The sequence below is a fragment of the Scyliorhinus canicula genome, chromosome 17, assembly GCF_902713615.1.
Source record: "Scyliorhinus canicula chromosome 17, sScyCan1.1, whole genome shotgun sequence".
NCBI classification, from domain to species: domain Eukaryota; kingdom Metazoa; phylum Chordata; class Chondrichthyes; order Carcharhiniformes; family Scyliorhinidae; genus Scyliorhinus; species Scyliorhinus canicula.
Genome location: NC_052162.1, coordinates 66,694,008 through 66,718,641, shown reverse-complemented (window position 1 = coordinate 66,718,641; position 24,634 = coordinate 66,694,008).

The following is a 24,634-nucleotide window of genomic DNA, read 5'->3' as shown; positions in this document are numbered from 1 at the left end:
ACCGGACTCGTGGTATACCGCGTAGGAGGGAGCGGCCACGGCGCCGTTACCAGGGCCCCCAGGCTTGTATCTCCACAGGACGCCCTCTCCATCCGTTTCCATGCTGCCCCCTCCCCCTCCATCGCCCACTTGCGCACCATCGACACATTGGCCGCCCAGTAGTACCCCGAGAGATTGGGTAACGCCAGCCCCCCCCCCCCCCCCCCCCATCTCTACCCCGCTCCAAGAAGACCCTCTTCACCCTCGGGATCCCATGCGCCCAAACAAAGCTCATGATGCTGCTAGTCACCCTTCTAAAAAAGGCCCTAGGGATAAAGATGGGCAAACACTGGAAGAGGAAAAAGAACCTCGGGAGAACCGTCATTTTGACGGACTGCACTCTACCCACCAACGATAGCGGCACCATGTCCCACCTTTTAAATTCCTCCTCCATCTGCTCCACCAGCCTGGTAAAATTAAGCTTATGGAGAGTACCCCAACTCCTGGCCACCTGCACCCCCAGGTATCTGAAACTCTTCACTGCCCTCTTAAACGGGAGCCTCCCAATTTCCTCCTCCTGATCTCCCGGGTGTACTACAAATACCTCGCTCTTGCCTAAATTTAACTTATAGCCCGAGAAGCCCCCAAATTCCGCTAATAGCTGCATCACCCCCGGCATTCCCCCTTTTGGGTCCGCCACATACAACAGCAGGTCGTCCGCATACAGCGATACCCGATGTTCCTCCCCACCCCGCACCAGACCCTTCCATCTCCCTGACTCCCTCAACGCCATAGCCAGAGGCTCAATCGCCAGTGCAAAGAGCAAGGGGGACAGGGGACACCCCTGCCTGGTCCCATGGTAGAGCCTAAAGTACTCCTATCTCCTTCCATTTGTAACAACACTCGCCATCGGAGCCGCGTAGAGCAGCCTCACCCATTTGATGAATCCCTCCCCAAATCCGAACCGTTCCAGCACCTCCCACAGGTACCCCCACTCAACTCTATCAAACGCTTTCTCTGCGTCCAGCACCACCACTATCTCCGCCTCCCCCTCCACTGCCAGCATCATGATAACATTTAGCAGTCTCCGCACATTCGTGTTGAGCTGCCATCCCTTAACGAATCCTGTCTGATCTTCGTGTATCACCCCTGGCACACAATCCTCTATCCTGGTGGCCAGGATCTTCGCCAGCAACTTGGCGTCAACATTGAGGAGCGAGATAGGCCTGTATGATCCACACTGCAAGGGGTCCTTATCCCGCTTTAGGATCAGAGAGATCAGTGCCCGCGACATCATCAGGGGCAAAGCCCCCCCCCCCCTCCCATGCCTCATTGAAGGCTCGCACGAACAGGGGGCCCACCAGGTCCGCATACTTTTTATAAAATTCCACCGGGAACCCGTCCGGCCCCGGGGCCTTACCTGACTGCATTTGTCCAATCCCCCTGACTAGCTCCTCCAGCTCTATCGGCGCCCCCAGTCCCTCTACCAGCTCCTCTTGAACCCTTGGGAAACATAGCCTGTTCATGAAGCTCTCCATCCCCCCTCTCCCCATCGGAGGTTCCGACCGGTACAGTTCCTCGTAGAAGTCCCTAAAGACCCCATTTACTTCTGTCCCCTTCTGCACTACATTCCCACCCCCATCCGTCACTCCACCAATTTCCCTAGCCGCATCGCACCTACGGAGCTGATGTGCCAACATCCTGCTCGCCTTCTCCCCATATTCATATACCGCGCCCTGCGCCCTCCTCCACTGTGTCTCCGCCTTTCTGGTGGTCAACAAGTCAAATTTGGCCTGCAAACTACGCCGTTCCCCCAGCAACCCCTCCTCCGGTGCCTCCGCGTATCTCCTGTCCACATCCAGGAGATCCCTCACCAGTCTCTCCCTCTCCTTCCTCTCCCTCCTTTCCCTATGGGCCCGGATGGAGATCAGCTCCCCCCGGATCACTGCTTTCAGAGCCTCCCAGACCATCCCCACCCGGACCTCCCCCGTGTCATTGGTATCAAGATACCCCTCAATACTTCTCCGGACCCTCCTACACACCTCCTCATCAGTCAGCATCCCCACATCCAGGCGCCAGAGCGGGCACTGGTCCCGCGCCTCCCCCATCTCCAGATCAACCCAGTGTGGAGCATGGTCTGAAATCGCTATGGCCGAATACTCGGCATCCTGCACCCTCGGGATCAATCCCCTGCTCAGGACGAAAAAATCGATACGGGAATAAACCCTATGGACATGAGAGAAAAAGGAATACTCCCGCGCTCTCGGTCTCCCAAACCTCCAGGGATCCACCCCTCCCATCTGGTCCATGAATCCCCTCAGTACTTTGGCCGCCGCCGGTCTCCTACCCGTCCTTGAACTGGGTCGGTCCAGTGGGGGATCCAGCACTGTGTTAAAGTCTCCCCCTAGGTCCGGAATGCGGCCCAACAAGCGCCTCATGAAGCCAGCATCATCCCAATTCGGGGCATATACATTAACCAGCACCACCTTCTCTCCCTGCAGCCTACCCTTCACCATAATATATCTGCCCTCCTTGTTCGACACCACCTCAGCCGCCTCAAATGCCACCCTCTTCCCCACCAGAATCACCACCCCCCCGGTTCTTCGCGTCCAATCCTGAGTGAAAAACCTGCCCCACCCACCCCTTCCTCAGACGAACCTGGTCCGCCACCTTCAGGTGGGTCTCCTGGAGCATAGCCACGTCCGCCTTCAACCCCTTCAGATGAGAAAATACCCTAGTTCTCTTAACCAACCCATTCAGCCCCCTCACGTTCCAGGCGATCAGCCGGATCAGAGGGCAACCCGCCCCCCTCCCCCGCCGGCTAGCCCCAGGCCAGCTCGCCCCTCCCGACCCGTTCCCCATGGCGATAACGCCTCCCCTCTACCCCCCCGGCCCACACCAGCTCCTTCCTGGCCATTCCAGCAGCAACCCGGTATCTCCCCCCCCAGGCTAGGACCCCTCCTAGCCGCGACACACCCTCCATGGTACTTCCGTGAGTCAGCTGACTTCTGCTGACGCCGGCAGCTCCCGCCAAAACCCATCCCCTCCCGTCATGGGGTCATCTCCCTCTTGCCACACCTCCTTGGCACCGCTTCAGCGCGGGAAAGAAAACCATTAGAGTCCACACCCCCACCGCCAGCTCCGCCCCCCCTGCCCCGCAGCGCGGGAAACCAGAGGAAAGCCCACGCTTTCACACTGCCACACCCCACCCTTCTGACGCAGCTCTCCAAAATCCAGTTTCACCCCAACCCCCAGCCCCGTACAGAAGAGAACATATAAAATACAAACCCCCTACATTCCCCACATATCCCACACCCATACCCAACAGACAGACCCACCCGGAAACAGAACAAAAAGAAAACCAGCATAAAAAACACACATGTCAAAGTTGAACAGCAACAGCGCAAACAGCAACGGCCATAGTGTGTCCCCAGACCCTAGTTCGAGTCCAGCTTCTCCGCCTGTACAAAGGCCCACGCCTCCTCCGGGGACTCAAAGTAGTGGTGCCGGTCCTTGTATGTCACCCACAGGCGCGCAGGCTGCAGCATTCCAAATCTGACCTGCTTGGCATGCAGCACCGCCTTCGTCCGGTTGAACCCGGCCCGCCGCTTAGCCACCTCCGCACTCCAGTCCTGGTAGATTCTCACTACCGAATTCTCCCACTTGCTGCTCCTCTCTTTCTTGGCCCAGCGCAGCACACACTCCCGGTCGCTAAATCGATGGAACCGTACCAGCACCGCCCTCGGGGGCTCATTTGCCTTAGGCCTCCTGGCCAGCACTCTATGAGCTCCCTCAAGCTCCAGGGGCAAATGGAAGGACCCCGCTCCCATCAACGATCTCAGCATCGTGGCCACATACGCCGGGAGATCCGACCCCTCCAGCCCCTCCGCCAGGCCCAGGATCCTCAAATTCTTTCGCCTCGTGCGAACGTCCAGCTCCTCCAAGCGGTCTTGCCACTTTTTGTGAAGTGCCTCGTGCAACTCCACTTTCCCCACAAGGACCAGGGCCTCCTCCTCCCTCTCAGCGGCCTGCTGCTGCAACTCCCGAATGGGCGCCTCCTGGGCCGCCTGGGTCCCAAGCAGCTTGTTGGTAGTCGCATTCAGGGAGTCCAGCAGCTCAGCCTTCAGCTCCGCAAAACAGCGCAGAAGAGAGGCCTGCTGCTCCTGCGCCCACTTCCACCAGTCCTCGGGTGTTCCGCCGGCCGCCATTTTGTCCTTCTTCCCCCGCTTTTCTTGGGGAGATGCTGCAGCCTTTTCCTTTGCCCCACTCCGGGTGAGCACCATAAATTATGGGGAATGATCCTCTAGACGCCTTCCCCCACCCGGATTCGTCGAAACAGCGCCATTTGGGGCCCTCAAATCGGCCCAAAAGTCCTTAAATAGCGGGAGCTGCCGAACGTGTGGCTTAGCTCCGCATAGCCGCAACCGGAAGTCCATCCTTGGAGACTCCCATGAGTGCCGTTCCATCTGTCCCCCATTTGTGAAGATTAGTACTGAACGGCTCTCACTCAAGGTCTCCGAGACGAAGGCGATAGATCCCAAAGCCTCTGGAAATGGCATTAAAGTGAGACTAACTGTCTTTCTCTCATATGCAGATTTGCCAAAAAGTGTTCCCGCCCACAATGGGCAAGAGTTACATCGCAGGGGCTGGTTTAGCTCACTCAGCTAAATCGCTGGCTTTTAAAGCAGACCAAGCAGGACAGCAGCATGGTTTGATTCCCGTACCAGCCTCCCCGGACAGGCGCCGGAATGTGGTGACTAGGGGCTTTTCACAGTAACTTCATTGAAGCCTACTCGTGACAATAAGCGATTTACATTTCATTTGGGTAGATCCTGAGAGCAGGGTCTACCTGCTTCTATCAGCAACATTGCGCCGTGGCACGCTGCTTTTCAGGCACAGCGTGGCCGTTCGATCGTGCCCTCTGAGTGAGTCCGGTCTGTACTTAGCTTGCATAAAGGAATGGTCACCTAGTAGTAGATTTATGGCCAGAGGTTTACGCTGCCCAAGCTGGTGTGAGGTAGACATGAATGTTGGAAAACTGGATGTGATGGTGTTGCGAGGGTGTCCCAATGTCATCGTGCCACCTCATGATACTTCGGTGACGAGCCATGCCCGTCAATAATTACTGGGCCGTTAAAGACTAATTCACAAAATTATTTAGGGACCCGTTGATGCACGATCAATTGTACAAAGATTAAGGTTGGATACAACTGTGGCTTTATTGCAGTAAGATGTGTGGCCTCCCAGAGCAGCTGGCAAAATGGCTGCTGAATGGCTGCAAAATAAGGGGAAGTAGATTTAGGACTGAGTTTAGGAGGAACTTCTTCACCCAAAGGGTTGTGAATCAATGGAATTCCTTGCCCAGTGAAGCAGTTGAGGCTCCTTCATTACATGTTTTTAAGGTAAAGATAGATAGTTTTTTGAAGAATAAAGGGATTAAGGGTTATGGTGTTCGGGCCGGAAAGTGGAGCTGAGTCCACAAAAGATCAGCCATGATCTAATTGAATGGCGGAGCAGGCTCGAGGGGCCAGATGGCCTACTCCTGCTCCTAGTTCTTATGTTCTTATTATGTTCTTATGAATAGAGGACACGCTCCTCCTACTGGGAGGAGCCAGCAGGCAGAGACTACCGGCGAACCTGTAGTACAGGTCCTACCTTACATCACCTAATACAGGTGTAACGGTGGTTTACCACATTCACACCCTGTTAAAAATGAGTACGGCGGGGGTGGTGGAGAACTATATACAGTAGTGAATTTATGTACAGTGTTTTATCAGGGGGAAAAAAAAAATGTCCTTTGAAAGTCCAGTGCCAGTTAGAGATTCAACCGGTCTGATGCCTTGATATTCTGCTGGGAGCGACATAGCGGTAGCGGCGATGTCGATGCTGGCGATGTCGATGCTGGCCTGATGTTGGATGACTCCGGGAGTGTGCCGAAATCCTCTTCATCCTCTGGAGTGGGCAGGGGAAGGAGGGATCGTCCTGGTGGGGTTAATGTTGAGAGCGCCGGGGGAGGGGAAGGTGGCGCCCAGCCGGAGAAGTGTGTATGGGGTGGAACCTGCTGGTGCCAGGACCCTGAGGGAGACAGTATCTTGGCCGCCGTCGGGGTACGCCACATAGGCATACTGGGAGTTGGCATGGAGCATGTGCACCCTATCCACCAACGGGTCCGCCTTGTGGAGTTGGACATGCCTACGGAGCAGGGCCATTCCTGGAGCTGCGAGCCAAGTGGAGAGCGACACCCCGGATGTGGACTTCCTGGGGAAGGCAAAAAGACGTGCATGGGGTGTATTAGTCGTAGCGGTGCACAGTAGTGACCGGATGGAGTGTAGTGCATCAGGGAGGACCTCCTGCCAGCGAGAGGCTGGGAGGTTCCTAGACCGTAGGGCCAGTTGGACAGGCCTCCAGACCGTCCCATTCTCCCTCTCTACCTGCCCGTTTCCCCAGAGATTAAAGCTGGTCGTCCTGCTGAAGGCGATACCCCTGCTGAGCAGGAACTGACGCAGCTCATCACTCATGAATGAGGCTCCCCTGTCACTGTGGATGTAGGTGGGGAAACCGAACAGACCGAAGATTGTGTTTAGGGCTTTGATGACGGTGGCAGACGTCATATCGGGGCATGGGATGGCAAAGGGGAGTCTGGAGTACTCATGGACCACACTGAGAATGTACATGTTTCGGTCGGTGGAGGGGCGGGACCCTTTGAAATCTACGCTGAAGCATTCAAAGGGGCGGGAGGCCTTTACCAGGCTCGCACGGTCTGGCCGGTAGAAGTGCGACTTGCACTCCGCATAGACCTGGCAGTCCCTGGTGACTGTCCGTACTTCCTTGATGGAGTAGGGCAGATTGCGAGCCTTGACAAGATGGTACAATCGTGTGACCCCCGGGTGACAAAGGCTGTCGTGTAGGGTCCGGAGTCGGTCTACTTGTGCGCTGGCACATGTACCTCGGGATAGGGCATCTGGGGGCTCGTTGAGTTTGCCGGGGCGATACAAATTCTCGTAATTATAGGTGGAGAGCTCGATTCGCCACCGCAAGATTTTATCGTTTTTGATCTTGCCCCGCTGCGTGTTGTTAAACATGAAGGCTACTGACCATTGGTCAGTGAGGAGAGTGAATCTCCTGCCGGTCAGGAAATGCCTCCAATGCCGCACAGCTTCAACGATAACTTGGGCTTCTTTTTCGACGGACGAGTGCCAAATTTCTGAGGCATGAAGGGTGCGGGTCTGCCTGCCTGATTGAGGGTGGCGGCTAGGGCGACGTCTGATGCGTCGCTTTCTACTTGGAAGGGCAGCGTCTCGTCTACTGCGTGCATCCCGGCCTTGGCTATGTCTGCTCTGATACGAGCAAAGGCCTGTTGTGCCTCGGCCGTAAGGGGAAAGTGGATGGACTGAATGCGGGCCTTGTCCGCATAGTTTGGGACCCACTGGGCGTAGTAGGAGAAGAACCCCAGACAGCGTTTGAGGGCCTTGGGGCAGTGGGGGAGGGGAAGCTCCATGAGGTGGCGCATGCGGTCGGGATCAGGACCCAGAATGCCATTCTGGGCCACATAGCCGAGGATGGCTAAGCAGGTTATGCTGAACACGCACTTCTCGTTGTTGTAGATGAGGTTGAGGAGAGTGGCGGTGTGGTGAATGTAATATATAGATGTATATATGTTAATTCACACTGTCTTTGTAAGCGCAGTAGCGCCATGCTACCACTAGGGGGAGTAGCGCTGGGAGCACTCAGGAACTTGTACTGGGCTCCACCCTTGGCTCCGCCCACGACTCCTCCCCCTAGTGCAGCTGTATAAATACCCTTGTCCAGAGTCAGCCTGAGTTCACTAAGAGTTCATCAACTTGTAACAGGCTGACTCTGAAGTAAGTCGATTAAAGCCTAAATTCATATCGGAAACACGTGTCTGGTGAATTGATGGTTCAATCAATGTAATCGACTTAAGAATGTAATCGAATGTAATCGACTTAAGATGGGCAGCACGGTAGCATGGTGGTTAGCATAAATGCTTCACAGCTCCAGGGCCCCAGGTTCGATTCCCGGCTGGGTCACTGTCTGTGCGGAGTCTGCACGTCCTCCCCGTGTGTGCGTGGGTTTCCTCCGGGTGCTCCGGTTTCCTCCCACAAGTCCAAAGATGTGCGGGTTAGGTGGATTGGCCATGCTAAATTGCCTGTAGTGTCCTAAAAAAAAGTAAGGTTAAGGGGGGGGGGTTGTTGGGTTACGGGTATAGGGTGGATACGTGGGTTTGAGTAGGGTGATCATTGCTCGGCACAACATTGAGGGCCGAAGGGCCTGTTCTGTGCTGTACTGTAATTACCAAGCGGTTACCGCGGCTGAACACAGGGAATTGGCGGTACGCGATGTTTTTGTAGCGGGCCTCAGGTCTAACTATGTGCGCCAACGACTGCTGGAAAAGGGGGCCCAGGACTTAGAAACGACTGTTGAAGCTGCCACCACGATGGAGGTCTCCTTCTGCTGCCTTAACTCGTTCCCCGCGGACCCCGCGACCCAATCATGGGCCCCCGACCAGCGAATCCCCCAGGCCTGTGCTACGCGGCCGCCCAGCCACCATGCTGCCCCAGCCAGCCACTATGCTGCTCCAGCCAGCCACTATGCTGCTCCAGCCAGCCACTATGCTGCTCCAGCCTGCCATTTCGGCGGCCAGAACCAGCACACGCGGCAGCACTGCCTGGCCCGCAACGCGACCTGCAGCAGCTGCAGGCAAAAAGGCCATTACACAAGAGTGTGCCTCGCAAAAAGGGCCACAGCTTCCAACTCCCCAGCGACTCGCAGTAATCGCTCCCCTCATTCGCAGGCCCGCGGGGCCCGAGACGCTACGGCCTATGCTCTGACTCCGCCCCCTCCAGCCACGTGCGAGCCATGGGGGCCGCCTTCTTGGAAAACCTCCACCACGCAGCCGGCCACGTGCGACCCATGGGGGCTGCCATCTTGGACGCCATCTTCCTCGCCGCCCGCCACATGCGACCCACGGGCCCGATCAGCATCTCCGCGCTCAGACAACTCTGCGGAAGAATTCGAATTCGACTATGAACTCAGAGGGCAGTAATCACGGGGCCACTCCAGCACAGCTGATCGAGCCACCGACTACCCGCAACTCAGCGCGGTCACCCTGGACCAATCACGACCAAAGAATCTACGAAACTCGATGGCAGAGGTCCATATCAACGGGTACAAAACGGCATGCCTCTTCGACTCCAGGAGCACGGAGAGCTTCATACATCCAGACCTGGTAAGACACTGCTCGATCCCCGTTTTCCCCGTGCAGCAAACTATCTCGCTCGCTTCAGGCTCGATTTGGTCCGGATCCAGGGCGCGCCACCGCTCCAACGAGCAATGGACCGAATGGTAGACCAGTACGGGCTGCGGGCCACGCTTCTGTATTTGGACAATGTCACCATCTGCGGCTATGACCAGCAGGACCACGACGCCAACCTCCACCGTTTTCTCCAGACAGCACAGGAACTGAACCTCACGTACAACAAGGAGAAATGCGTTTTCCGCACAACCAGACTAGCCATCCTTGGCTATGTCGTGGAAAATGGAGTCCTGGGCTCCGACCCGGACCGTATGCGCCCCCTCTTAGAAATCCCTCCCCATTGTCCCAAGGCCCTCAAACAGTGCTTGGGATTTTTTTTCCTACTACGCCCATTGGGTCCCTCAATATGTGGACAAAGCCCGCCCACTCTTTAGGACCACACGATTTCCCCTGTCAGCCGAGGCATGCCAGCCCTTCTACGGCATCAAGGAGGACATCGCCAAAGCGGCCATGCGGGCGGTGGATGAATCCACCCCATTTCAGGTAGAGAGCGACGCCTCAGAGGTAGCTCTTGTAGCCACGTTAAATCAGGCAGGGAGACCAGTTGCATTTTTCTCCCGTACCCTCTCCGCTTCAGAACTCCGACAATCCTCAGACGAGAAAGAAGCACAAGCCATTGTGGAGGCTACCCATCACTGGAGGCACTACCTCGCAGGTAGGAGGTTCACCCTCATCACCGACCAAAGATTGGTTGCCTTCATGTTCGACAACTCGCAAAGGGGCAAAATAAAAAATGACAAAATTCTGAGGTGGAGGATCGAACTCTCCACCTACAATTACAATATCAAATATCGACCCGGGAAGCTCAACGAGCCTCCGGATGCCCTATCGCGCAGGACATGCGCCAGCACGCAGATAGACCGATTAAAAGTCATCCACAATGACCTCTGCCACCCGGGGGTCACCCGGCTCGCCCACTACATCAGGGCACGAAACCTGCCTTTCTCCAACGAGGAGGTAAAAGCGGTCACCAGGGACTGCCCGATCTGTGCGGAGTTCAAACCGCACTTCTGTAGACCAGACAGGGCCCACTTGGTCAAGGCTTCTAGGCCCTTTGAACGCCTCACGATCGATTTCAAAGGGCCACTCCCCTCAATCAACAAGAACGTTTACTTCTTAAACGTCGTAGACGAGTTCTCTCATTTCCCATTCGCTATCCCGTGCCCCGACATGACCTCCCACACAGTCATTAGGGCCCTGCATAGCATCTTCACCCTGTTTGGTACCGGGGTTCGTCCTTCATGAGCGACGAGCTGCGTCAGTACCTGCTCGACAAGGGCATTGCCTCGAGCAGGACTACCAGCTACAACCCCAGGGGGAACGGGCAGGTGGAAAGGGAGAACGCGACGGTCTGGAAGACCATCCTACTGACCCTCCTGTCCAGAAAGCTTCAAGTCTCCCAGTGGCAGGAAGCCCTCCCAGGCGCGCTCCAAGCTATTAGGTCCCTTTTGTGCACGGCGACCAACCAGACCCCTCACGAGAGGCTCTTCATTTTTTCCAGGGGCACTACCACGGGGGTCTCACTTCCAGCATGGCTGAGGACACCGGGCCCGGTACTTCTGAGGAAACACGTCAGGGCGCACAAAACCGACCCCCTTGTTGAAAAGGTGCGCCTGCTCCACTGCAACCCCCAGTACGCATTCGTCGAGTTCCCTGATGGCCGTCAGGACATAGTATCCCTCCGGGACCTGGCACCCGCCAGATCCAGCGCCCCCTCTACCCCCACAGAAGGACCTCTCACCCTACACCCCATGCTGCCGCCCCCTTGCGCTCCCGAGCCCACGAGCTCGCTCCACCAGTTCCGCGCCCCCGCGCCGGCCAGCCCCCAGCGCCCCCGGTCCCCGGTCGAACCAGGAGAGTATAAAGCTCGGATACAACCCTCCCTGGAGTCCGCCATCGTACCCCAGCACACAACACCCATCCAGCCACCACAAAAGGCTGCAACCCCGGTGCTCCGCAGATCACAGCGGACAATTCGACCACCAGACAGACTGACTTTATAGACCACCACCCCCGCCGGACTTGATTTTTTTTTCAGGGGGTGAATGTAATATATAGATGTATATATGTTAATTCACACTGTCTTTGTAAGCGCAGTAGCGCCATGCTACCACTAGGGGGAGTAGCATTGGGAGCACTCAGGAACTTGTACTGGGCTCCACCCTTGGCTCCGCCCATGACTCCTCCCCCTAGTGCAGCTGTATAAATATCCTTGTCCAGAGTCAGCCTGAGTTCACTAAGAGTTCATCAACGGGTAACAGGCTGTCTCTGAAGTAAGTCGATTAAACCCTAGATTCATATCGGAAACACGTGCCTGGTGAATTGATGGTTCCATCAGGCGGTTTGGAGGAATTTGGCATGGTTGGCGTCGTAGTCCTGCTGCAGATGGTGACGTTGTCTAGGTACAGGAAGGTGGTCCGCAAACCGTACCGGTCGACCATTCGGTCCATCTCCCTTTGGAAGACCGAGACCCCGTTAGGGACACCGAAGGGAAACCTGAGGAAGTGATAGAGATGACCGTCCGCCTCGAAAGCAGTGTATGGACGGTCCGATTTATGAATAGGGAGCTGGTGGTAGGCGGATTTGAGGTCTATCGTTGAGAAGACCCGGTACTGCGCAATCTGATTGACCATATCAGATATGCGTGGGAGGGGGTACGCGTCAAGCTGCGTGTACCGATTGATGGTCTGGCTGTAGTCCACGACCATTCTGTGTTTCTCCCCAGTTTTAACGACTACCACTTGGGCTCTCCAGGGGCTGTTCCTGGCCTCGATGATGCCTTCCCGAAGTAACCTCTGGACCTCGATGAAGGTCTTGTCCTGGGTGCTGTACCGTTTGCTCCTGGTGGCAACAGGTTTGCAATCCGGAGTTAGATTGGCAAAGAGGGAGGGTGGGTCGACCTTTAGGGTCGCGAGGCCGCACACAGTGAGGGGTGGTAGGGGCCCGCCGAATTTGAGGGTAAGGCTCTGGAGATTGCACTGGAAGTTCAGGCCTATTAGTAGTGCAGCGCAGAGATTAGGAAGAACGTAGAGGCGGAAGCCGCTAAATTCTACACCCTGGACCGTGAGAGTGACCGTGCAGAACCCCTGGATTGCGACGGAATGGGATCCGGAAGCCAGGGAGATTCTTTGATTGGCAGGGTGGACCGCGAGGGAGCAGTGCCTTACTGTATCCGGGTGGATGAATCTTTCGATGCTCCCGGAGTCCAGCAGGCAAGAGGTCACGTGACCGTTGATTCTCACACTGGTAGAAGCGGTGGCCAGGTTGTGCGGACGAGACTGGTCGATCATCACTGAGGCGAGCTGTGGTTGGTCGGCGCTGGCGTCAGAAGATGGAGAGCGTGGGGGGCCCATGTCGTGGAATGCTGTTGGCGTCCATGCCCCGTGGGGAAGACAAGATGGCAGTGCCTGAAGATCCTGCGGGGGAAAAAATGGCAGCACCCGTGGGCCACACGATGCGGGGGCTGGACAAGATGGCGGCGCCATGGACCGCACATTGCGTGGGCTGGACAAGATGGCAGCCACCATGGGCTGCACGTAGACTGAGGGGGGGGGGAATGGCGGCGCCCACTGGCCATTTGCGGCCCCAGGAGGTGAAGATGGCGGCGCCCACTGGCCGTGTGTGGCCCCGGGGGGGTGAAGATGGCAGCGCCCACTGGCTGCGCGTGGTCCGGGAAGGTGAAGATGGTGGCGCCGACTGGCCGCGCTTGGTTTGGTACGAAGATGGCGGCACCCATTGTGTGTACATCAGGGCGGAGAGGGTGATAGCGGCGACTTCACGGGCCTGGCACACCACGGCGAAGTGCCCCTTTTTGCTGCAAGCCTTGCAAATGGCAGCGCGGGCCGGGCAGCGTTGGCGGAGGTGCTTCTGCTGGCCGCAGAAGTAACATCGGGGACCCCCGGAGTGCGCGGGTTGGTGTGTGGCGCAGGCATACTGGCTGTGTAAAGCCCCGGCTGGGGCGCCCGTCTGTGGGGTCCACGAGGGATAAGAGGGGTGGGCCGCACGGCTGGAGGGGTAGGCCTGAGCATTATGTGAGGCGACCGTCACGGAGAGTGCTAGCTTTTTAGTCTCAGCTTGGTCAAGCATGGCCCCTTCTAGCAGCCTTTGGTGTATCAGGTCCGACCCAATCCCCGTTATAAACGCATCGCGCATAAGAATGTTGGAATGTTAGGTGGCCGTAACGGCCTGACAGTCACAGTCCCGGACGAGTGGGATTAGGGCCCACCAGAAGTCTTCTATGGACTCACCAGGGAGTTGAGAGCGAGTGGCGAGTACGTGTGTGGAGAAGTGTGTGTTCGTTTTCTGTGCGTAGTTTTCTTTGAGGAGCGCCATGGCGTCTGCGTAGTTCGGGGCATCCTGGATCAGCGGAAACACATTGGAGCTCAACCTTGAGTACAGGATCTGTATCTTCTGCGCCTCCGTCAGAGGGGTGGTTTCTGAATTGATGTCGGCCTCGAAGCAAGCTAGCCAGTGATTAAAGTCCTTTTTGGCGTCGCTTGAGTGCGGATCCAGCTGCAGGCGATCTGGTTTGATTCGGAGGTCCATCTTTTAGAAAATCTTACTGCAATAAATTGTTGCACGATCAATTGAACAAAGACTAAGGTTGGATACAACTGTGGCTTTATTGCAGTAAGATGTGTGGCCTCCCACAGCAGCTGGTGAAATGGCTGCTGAATGGAGGACAGGCTCCTCCTACTGGGCGGAGCCTGCAGGCAGGGGCTACCGGCGAACCTGTAGTACACGTCCTACCTTACATCACCTAATACAGGTGTAACAGTGGTTTACCACACCCGTGCACTTTTACCTCTGTGCATGGGTCAATTGGCCAGGCGGCCTTCACATTTTTCATTCATTCTACATCCAAGGTGGGATAAAAGACCCACAGAATGTTGACAAGGTGACCAGTTAGGAGCTTTTCTGTGAGTTGTTAGGAGTTGGTGTAGAGATCATTTCTGGCATTTATAGAACATAGAACAGTACAGCACAGAACAGGCCCTTGATGTTGTGCCGAGCAATGATCACCCTACTCAAACCCACGTATCCACGCCATACCTGTAACCCAACAACCCCCCCCCCCTCCCCTTAACCTTACTTTTTAGGACACTATGGGCAATTTAGCATGGCCAATCCACCTAACCCGCACATCTTTGGACTGTGGGAGGAAACCGGAGCACCCGGAGGAAACCCACGCACACACGGGGAGGACGTGCAGACTCCGCACAGACAGTGACCCAGCCGGGAATCGAACCTGGGACCCTGGAGCTGTGAAGCATTGATGCTAACCACCATGCTACCGTGCTGCCCACTGATTTCTTTTGGCATTTTGGAGAACTCTGATTTTTTGCCATTTTGAAGAGGGTTTTCTGCCGATGGGCCCCTTCATTGCAGAAACCTGTGCAACCATCTAGACAACTATGGGGATGGTGCACTCTGCTGAAGGCATCTCCTCTGAAGAGGGCAGAAGGGTGATGGGAGCCAGTTACCTACAGGCACAGAATCGGCCAAATGGACCAAGAAGGGGTGGTGGGTCAGCAGGAATTGCAAAGCAGAATTGCCTGGAGAAAGTGCCATTACCCAGTGAGTAGAGTTACCCTTGTGATGCGGGTGCAGATTTAACATCTGCTTCCGGTCCCCCCCAATCGCCACCAGGCCTATGTGTGCATCCTTTGTGACTAACTTCTTTCCAACTTGCAGCAAGGAACCAAATCCCTTCAACGGGATAACAAATCTGAAAGCAAGCACTTTTTACATTGATAATGAAGCAGCCTTTTTCTCGATAAATAATATAAGTAAACATATGTAAGTGCAGTAAACCAGGATTTAAAACTTTAAATTGGAAACTTTTTCAAAAATGCAGCATTAAATCAATTGGACAACATCCACAATCCTAACAATTAACCATCTGATGGTTCTTTTTCAGTTTTCTGTGTGCAGATTTTAATAGATGTGAACAAGCTGTTTGACAGCCTCATTAATGTTTCTGGGATAAAATCTAAAATACAAACACTGCTTTCTAAGGAGATGTGAAGGATAGAGTATATTGTGCGTAGCTCTGGTCTCAAATCAAAAATTGACAACACGAAACAACAATTCTCAAAAGACTCTTCATTATTTTCTCTTGCCAAAAAAGTGTGAGCTAAGATAAGTGTAAGTTGCTTTCACCAATGAATTTGTAAATAACTATGTGATTCCAAATGTGACACACAGGATCCTTCTGAATGACTTAAGGGTTGAATTTATTCTCGATGTTTTGCGCAGCATTATGCTAATTTGCGAGCTGTTCAAGTGCCATAAAGTGCATTCCTAACTCAGCCGTCATGCTGAACTCCAGCACCACACTCCTGTACTAGAGATAAGAAGAGAAGAGCCTATATTTTGTGGTACATCAAGTGTTGGCAGCGTTTGCTTACATTTTTGCAGTATTGCCCAGATCTTGTGGTAAGGATAAGACATGCTGTCCTGATGCTTTCTATGGGCTGAACTTTATATGCCCTGTATTTTCCATTGGGGGCTTGGGGGGGGGGGGGAAGCACAGGTTTCCCACCCACCCTCATAATATGAGGGAGGGGGACCACCTGCCATATTTAAATAATACGTTGAGGGTCAATTAGGCTTATTATCGAGTTAATTGACCCTGATAATACGCTGCCAAGTCATAAAACATTTGGCGTAGGAAGCAGGGTGAGAGGAGGCAGCCCGATTTTTTAACTTAAATTGAAGTGGGGGAGATGGGTTGATCGCTCTTTGGGGGTGCTCTCTTATGTAGAGCCCCCCCCCCCTTTCTTCCAACTCACTCCCTTCCTACTTGCTCCCTTCCTTAAACCCGCCCTTTACCCCTTTAGCTGGCACTCTCCCTAACCTCTCCCGACCCAAGAACTCGGACTTACCTGCTCCCAGAATCCATGAGTCTTGATCGTCTTCTGAGGGGCAGAGCTTTATGGCTATGGGGCAGGTCAGCATAGAGTGTATCAGTTTCCGGGGTGGGGGGGGGGGGGGGGGGGGGGGGGTGACATGCTGTCTGCCCCACCTGTATAATTGAGTCCTACATTTTTCTTCTGTGGCATCAGATGTCCGATTACCAGGAGTTAGAAGTAGAAATTGAGATTCAGGAATCCACTGGATTAAAAACTTGGAAATTCTTGGGGCCTGTACACTGCTGGTGTAACTGCGTGGACTGGTATGTAAATAAGGTGGGGTATAAGTGGGAGTCAGAGAGAGGTTGGACAATGAGATTAGAGAAAGGTAGTGAGTTGAGGGCAAGCATGAGGTGAAAGATATGAATGATTTCTATATTCATATTTCGACAAAGAAACATGGAGGCAACAAAGAAGCCAACCAAATGTGTGATGAGTGCATATAGAAAGTGAACCTGAAATTATAATGAACCAGAAGTAAAGAAAAATTTAATTAAATAAACCATGGGCAGAAATAGAGGGCGGGATTCTCTGAAATGGAGACAGAGTATCCGCGCCATCGTGAACTTTGTGTGAGCAGCATTAAGTAGGGTGATTCCGGTAGTGCTGACTTTGGCAGTTGGTTTGGAGATTCGTGGTCCTGCAGGTTGTCATAATATACATCCAGGTATATGATGGTGCACAGACAGGCAGTGATTGACACACAGGGTGACCAGTGAACACACAGAACACAGCAGCCAATCACCAGACAGGACACGGCCACTATAAAGCCAGAGGGCACTAGTTTTCCCGCTCTCTCGGGATCCAGCCTCTGAGACAGTCAGAGCTCGTGAGCAGCAACTAGAACAAACACCATGTGGTAGTAAGATAGTCTGGTCAGGTTAGCCTCAGGTCTCCAGTCAAGTCAGCATAGTGTCGACCCGCAGTTAAAGTATGTATTATAGTTAAGACTTCAATAAAATCGAGTTGCATTTCTTCAAGTGTTGGAAGCCTGTCTCTCTCACCACTGCAGTAAACGCAGTCCTCGCAGACCCAGCTTTACCAACACATCACAGGTTAGGTGAAAGGAGTTGTGCTGTTTCCTTTTCCATCTGCGGCTTTGCTGGCTTGTGAGACAGCAATGTGAGAGAGAGAATTTTTTTACCTGCAAGTGCAGGGATGTCTAGTGGACGCTCATCAACATTCACAGCACACATTAGAACTAGAGCAGCAGAGTAGCACACACAGACCAGGTTTGGTGTTTAACCCAATTTTTAAACACAGCTGGTGTTTAACCCAATTTTTTGTCTATTCCTTGAAAGGGAAAAAAACATGGGCTGGATTCTCCGATTTCCAGACGAAGTGCTAATGCCGGCGTGGGGACAGTGGCATTTACGCCAGACAAAAAGGCGCAACAGCTGCACCGATCCTCTGTCAGGTGGGGGCTAGCAGTCACGCAGCGTAAAGCCCCCGGCGCATGCGCATGGCGGCAATCTGCGGTGGTCGCGCCGCACAACAAGGCGCCGGCTGCGCACGGACCTGGCCTGACAGATAGTGGCCCCCGTAACCCTCACCGCTACCCCCAGACCACCCCCTACCCCAGTCGCCCCAGCCCCCGCCAAAGACCACCGGCCGGCGGAACGGCTCCCTCCCCTGACTGTGGCGACGTTGGACACAATCTTCAGCCGCATCGTAAGGTTGACGAAACCTCAGACCACACGCGCCGCAAGCCGTCAGGAAGTCGGCCCATCGGGGGCTGAAAAACAGGGGATGGTCTTCAGGTTACGTCCTGAGGCCGCCCCAACGGGCATGCTCACCGATGACGCCATTTTGGAGAGGGCAGAGCATCCTAAAAATGGTGCCGCCCCCCCCCCCCCCCCCCCCCCCCCCCCGATTTCGGGATCAAAACAAATTCTCCGGCCAATCGACAAATGCGATTTTGCCGTTGGAATCGGAGAATCCAGCCCTACGTTCTCTCACTGGAGTCGAATCGCTCCTGGACTGTGCTGGCGTTAGGAGCAGTGCCTGTTTGGATTTGTTGTATCAGGCTGCTGTTTTGAGCAGGCAGCCCAATGCCATGGTTCAGCGGCTGCCACCTCCGCCCCACAATGCAAGGGCGTCCCTATGATGGACTTACCTCCTTGACTCTCAGCAGTGTCACTGCAGCAGGACCATGCTTGAACCAAATCACGTCAGTGTGAATCCCGGCCAAGTGGGCCAGAACATCACAGGTGAAGAATCAGACTTCTACCCCGTTAATAGGATGCAAATAGGTTGAAATGAACCATTTGCATCCTTCCGCCAGCGCGGGGCATGTAGCTTGCTGCCGCCGCCTGTGGGGGACCGGAGCATCAGAACAGGACAAGTGCTGACCCTCCATTTTCCGGCGGATCAAGAACCCTGCTACCAGCAGCGGAGAATCCACCCCATGGATTCCGGATCTCGGGTCTTTGAACAGACCGAGGACCAATTCCAGTCCTACCAGATGGACACAGCAGGGGGCACCGTCAGATAGTCTTCATGGATTGGCCACTCCCATTGCACAGTGGCTAACTATTAAGGAAGGTCCTGAATGCCAGTCTAACCTCGAAGCAAGAACCAGAACTAAAAGTGCCTACCATTTGTCTGACAAAACAGTGAACAAAATATGAAAGTGTTGCAAAGCCTCCAGACTGCCAGAAGCTGTAAATTGAAGAATTTGAAGGGGAGAGTTGGGGTAGTGAGTAAATTGTAGTAGTGACAATGCAGTATTAAAGGAACAATGCAAATGCTTGACACAGGTAACAATGTAAGACATGAAGTAAACTGGTGTCATATAAATTGGATAAAGGCTTAGGGTGAGGTGTAGTATAAGGGTCAGGCACATACAATGTTTATGTGGGACTGAATACAGTACGGGTAAAACAATGATGCAAGGCGTCATGGACCCAGGCTGGTGTGGTGTTGTTGTTTTTTTAAAATAAATTTAGATTACCCAATAATTTTTTCCAATTAAGGGGCAATTTAGCGTGGTCAATCCACCTACTCTGCACATTTTTGGGTTGTGGGGACGAACCCCACGCAGACACGGGGAGAATGTGCAAACTCCACATGGACAGTGACCCAGAGCGAACCTGGGACCTCAGCGCCGTGAGGCAGCTGTGCTAACCACTAGGCCACCGTGCTGCCCTGGTTGGTGTGGTGTTGACCAGAGGTGTGTAAAGAGCTTGACATGGACATAGCTCCTTGCCTGAATCCTTTACCGTCCATTTGTATATAGTTACAAAGACTTACTGTTAACCTACTGAACACTGTGAAGACTTATTTAAGAGATTCTGGAACTAAATCGCCCACCCTATCATACTTTTATGGGAGCCCTATTCTAATCTGCTTAAGGTAATGAAATACAACTGGAAGGAATTCAGGGTCATTCTTTTGAAGATAGAGTTAAATCTCCTTGTTGATGCGGGGTGAAATGGTTTTACCCAGCATCTGACTCATTTTAGGCCTGCACAAACATCCCACAGGCACCGCAGAATAATACTGAAAATAAATAAATACCAATCACTATTTAGCCAGAGAACATATAATATTCCAAGTTCAGTGCAAGGATTGACTGCCTCTTTCTGGATTTCTAATAGTTTTGTTTTTATAAATTTAGAGTACCCAATTCATTTTTTCCAATTAAGGGGCAATTTAGCGTGGCCAATCTACCTACCCTGCACATCTTTGGGTTGTGGGGGCGAAACCCAAGCAAACACGGGGAAAAAGTGCAAACTCCACATGAACAGTGACCCAGGGCCGGGATCGAACCTGGGACCTCGGCGCCGTGAGGCATCAGGGCTAACCCACTGCGCCACCGTGCTGCCCTGGACTTCTAATAGTTAAGCAGAAATTTATTGTTTTGGTTGTACATATAGCAGCCATTTACCTTCCCACTTGCTCCATTGAAGTAGTAGCAGTGGTTTGATTTGTATTATTGTAAGCCAAATTCACAGCAAAAGGTGTGCACAACCGGTCATTATATTTAAAGTCACAAATCAGATATTATCTGAACTGTTACCAGTTACATAACAGAATGACAGAATTGTTACAGCACAGAATGAGGCCTTATGACCCATCATGTCTACACCGCCTCTGCAAATGAGCAACTCACCTGGTACCTGTCCCCCACCTTCTTCCCGTAACCCTGCACATTCTTAACTTTACGTTAAGCATAGGCAAATCTGATTCTAGGTTCAATTTAGCTCTGTTGCCCAGTTCCCAATCTGATTTGTTATTGTTGGTAGAGACAGAAAATAGATAAATATTCTTGGAGCATTATGACGTAATTTTCTAGATCTCTAATTGCTATTTTCCCCCAAAAGATTATTTTACAATGCTTTCTTGATGGAATTGTACAATGAGAAAAAACTCAGTGGTTGCAAAAAAAAATGGACAATATCTATAAATTTCCAGAACAGAATTTGGGAAGTAAAAAACAAATTAAGCAGCGAGTGGCTCAATATCTGTTCGTTCAGGAGGGAGTCAAAAAGAATTATATGTTACTGCAGATTGTTTGCCACAAAATCAGATAGTGTCTTTGTGCCAATTGCAAAGTCTGATTGAAGGAACGGCAGATGTACAATTTTATTACCAGGCATAATCTTGGAAACCTGATAATGAAAGATAGATTTTTTTTGCCAGTTATGAACGACAGGAGGGTATCCATCACAAACTAAAGTCTATTTGCACACTGAAAAATACGGAGGAGAGTGGTCACTCCGAGCTTTAAGGCAATAATAGAACTCAGAAGAGTACCCACAAGTACAATGATACTACCATGTGTAGTTTGCGAGGAGAGAGCAAGAACAGTCTCTTAAATTGATTCTGTTATTTGTAACAATTCAATTGTGATTCTTTCAGGACTTAGTTTTTCAGTGCAGAATTTAAGAAATAATTACTAAATTTGAGATTCTGGACAAGTTAGAGATTATAGAGCAGTCAAATATTCCCTCTGATTACTGAGGAGGAGATGATGAACCAAACATGCAGCAGTTGTCCTAACACATCTGCTTTGTCAGCCTTACATGTCGCCTCACCTTTTATTCATGTCAGTACCACTGAGAACAGGAAAAGCCGCAGCAAAGTCTGATGAACATAAATGGACATTATTAATCAGCTACGAAAGGGAAAATGCTGGAAAATCTCAGCAAGTCTGGCAGCATCTGGAGGGAGAGAAAATAGCTAACGTTTTGAGTCCGATGACTCTTTGTCAAAGCTAACAGACAGAGAAAATGGGAAATATTTATACTGTGGAGTGAGAATGAAAGATGAGTCATAGCCACAGAAACCCAGGGAAACCGGGTGCTAATGGCCACAGAGACCAAGGGGAAATGTGTTAATGGCAGTCCCCAGAGAGGACAAAAGATGTGAAAGGTCAAACAGCAGGGAAACTAACATCAGAGGATGAACTGTAGGTGTGGGGGGAGGGGAAGGGGGAAGCAAAGAGCAGAAAGGTGCAGGAAAGGTGGATAAGATTGGGGGGGGGGGGGGGGAATTAAATGTACATTAAGAAAGAAAGAAATGGTAAAAGACAGTTAAAATGAAATGAAAACAAATGGGTCAAGGTGGGGCTGATCATCTGAAGTTGTTGAATTCGATGTTCAGGCCGGAAGGCTGTAGTGTGCCTAACCGGAAGATGAGATGTTGTTCCTCCAGTTTGCATTGCGCTTCACTGGAACATTGCAGCAGGCCAAGAACAGACATGTGGGCATGGGAGCAGGGTCTTTTGTTAAAATGGCAAGCAACAGGAAGGTCAGGGTCCTGAATGCGCACAGACCGAAGATGCTCAGCAAAGCGATCATCCAGTCTGCGTTTGGTCTCTCCGATATAGAGGAGACCACACTGGGAGCAGCGAATGCAGTAGACCAAATTGGAAGAGATGCAAGTGAAACGCTGCTTAACCTGGAATGAGTGTTTTGGGCCTGGGATGTTAAGCATGGACGAGGTAAAGGGGCAGGTGTTACACCTTCTGCGATTGCATGGGAAGGTGCCATGGGTGATGGGAGAGGTACTGGGTATGGTGGAGGAGTGGACTAGATTGTCTCGGAGGGAACGGTCTCTGCGGAATGCTGACAGAGGGAGTGAAGGGAAGATGTGTTTGGTGGTGGCATCACGCTGGAATTGGTGAAAATGGCGGAGGATTATGCTTTGCATACGGAGGCTGGTGGGATGAAATGTGAGAACGAGGGGGACTCTATCCTTGTTCTGGGAGGGAGTAGAGTGGGCGAGGGTAGTGGATCGGGAGATGGACCGCACACTGTTGAGGGCCCTGTCCACAACTGTAGGTGGGAAATCACGGTCGAGGAAGAAGGAACACATTTTCAAAGCACCATTTTGGAAAGTGGCATCGTCGGAACAAATGCGACGGAGGCGAAGGAGTTGAGAGAAAGGGATGGAGTCCTTACAGGGTGTAGGGTGCGAAGAGCTGTAGTCCAGATAGCTGTGGGAGTCAGTGGGCTTGTAGTGGATATTAGTGGATAGTCTATTGTCGGAAATGGAGACAGAAAGATCAAGGAAAGGAAGGGAAGTGTCTGAGATGGACCAGGTGAAAGTGATGGAGGGGTGGAAACTGGAAGCAAAGTTGATTAATTTTTCCAGGTCCGGGCAAGAGCATGATGCGGCACCAAATAGTCATCAATGTATCGGTAAAGGAGTTGTGGCAGGAGGCCTGGATAGGCCTGGAACAAGGAATGTTCCACATACCCCATAAAAAGGCAAGCGTAGCTAGGACCTATGCGGGTACCCATTGCTACACCTTTAATTTGGAGAAAGTGAGATGAGTTAAAGGAGAAGTTGTTGAGAGATAGAACGAGTTCAGCCAGGCGGAGGAGAGTGGTGGTGGATGGGACTTGTCTGGGTCTCTTTTCGAGAAAAAAGCGAAGAGCTCTCCAGCCATCCTGGTGTGGGATGGAGGTGTAGAGGGATTGCACATCCATGGTGAATAGAATGCGGTTAGGGCCCACGAACTGGAAGTTGTCAATATGACACAGTGCATCAGAGGAATCCCGGATGTAGGTGGGGAGGGAATGGACCAGAGGAGTGAGGATGGAGGAAATAAGTTCAGTGGGGCAGGAGCATGCTGACACAATGGGCCTGCCGGGACAGTCCTTTTTGTGGATTTTGGGAAGTAGGTAAAAGCGGGCTGTCCGGGATTGGGGGACTATGAGGTTGGAAGCCGTAGGGGGAAGGCATCTGGAGGAAATGAGGTCACTAACGGTGTTGGTGCCCACTTCTTTGGGCAAGAATCTTAATTTTGACTGGACTCCAGAATTGTAGAGAAGCATTCACTTTCTTTAAATACGTATCTGGATTCAACATTTTTCCATTCCCATGATTCAAGAAATTATGTTCCATGGAGAAAATAACTGATAAGAACCAAGGCCCATAATGCAGTTCGCTGTCAAGGCTGTAAAGAAATTAAGTCAATCAAGAAATAGTGATTTAGTGGGCATTAGCTTGGTTTTTAAAGCATGGGGGGTGCAGGAGGTAAGGAAGATTTACTGAGATAAAGAGCTGCACACATTTAATATCCTTGGAGAGGATTACATAGGATTAGGAGACTGTCCAATGTATTTGGTTTTCAGCATAGTGAGCATGCAAGGACAAGGAAAGTCATGTAGGATGGTGTATTTTGAGTTTAGATGGATCAAAAGTAGGAATAAAAACAGAAAACGCTAGAAATACTCAGCAGGTTGGGCAAGATCTGCAAAGACAGCTGGAATTCAACACCCCAGAGAGCCAGCTGATGGGTGCAGGAGAGGTGCAGGTAGCAACAAAGCAGGGATGACGTGTACATTGCCCACCACCTCTGCTGGAATTGTAACAGTGGCAAGCTAAGTGTTGGACAACCTGTCACCCTGGGACACCTGAGGCCCTGAAGTGACAGATTAATGGATGCTCAAGGGCCTCCACTTGCCAACACTGGTATTTTACTAGTGATGGTGGATGCCTACACCACACTGTAAAGGTGGCCTGGCTGCATACTTAAGGCAATATTCTTCCTGTATGGTCACACTATACCCCACAATGGTGATTACCACCCTTGCTTGCTTCCGCACCCTCCCCCGCCGCCCCACCCCCTCCCAACCGCTAGACCCTCTCAATCGTGGACCCTGCAGCTCCACCTCTTATCAGAGCCTTCCTGACAGGCTCCAGCCCTATTTTCCCTGCAGTTCAGCCTCCATGCTTCACCCCATGGTAGACTTCCTGCAAACCCAACAGCAGACACCAGACAATCTTAAATCTGGTTGCGGTTTCATGGCTCTGTTGGGCAGGCTCACTCCCTGACTTGTCAACTGATTGGTGGAGCCATGCTTCCACAAAACATTCTGTTCATCGACCTGAAACACTAATTCTGCTTTTGTTGTGTATTCATGTTTATTGCGAGTTGGAAGATTACTTTAAG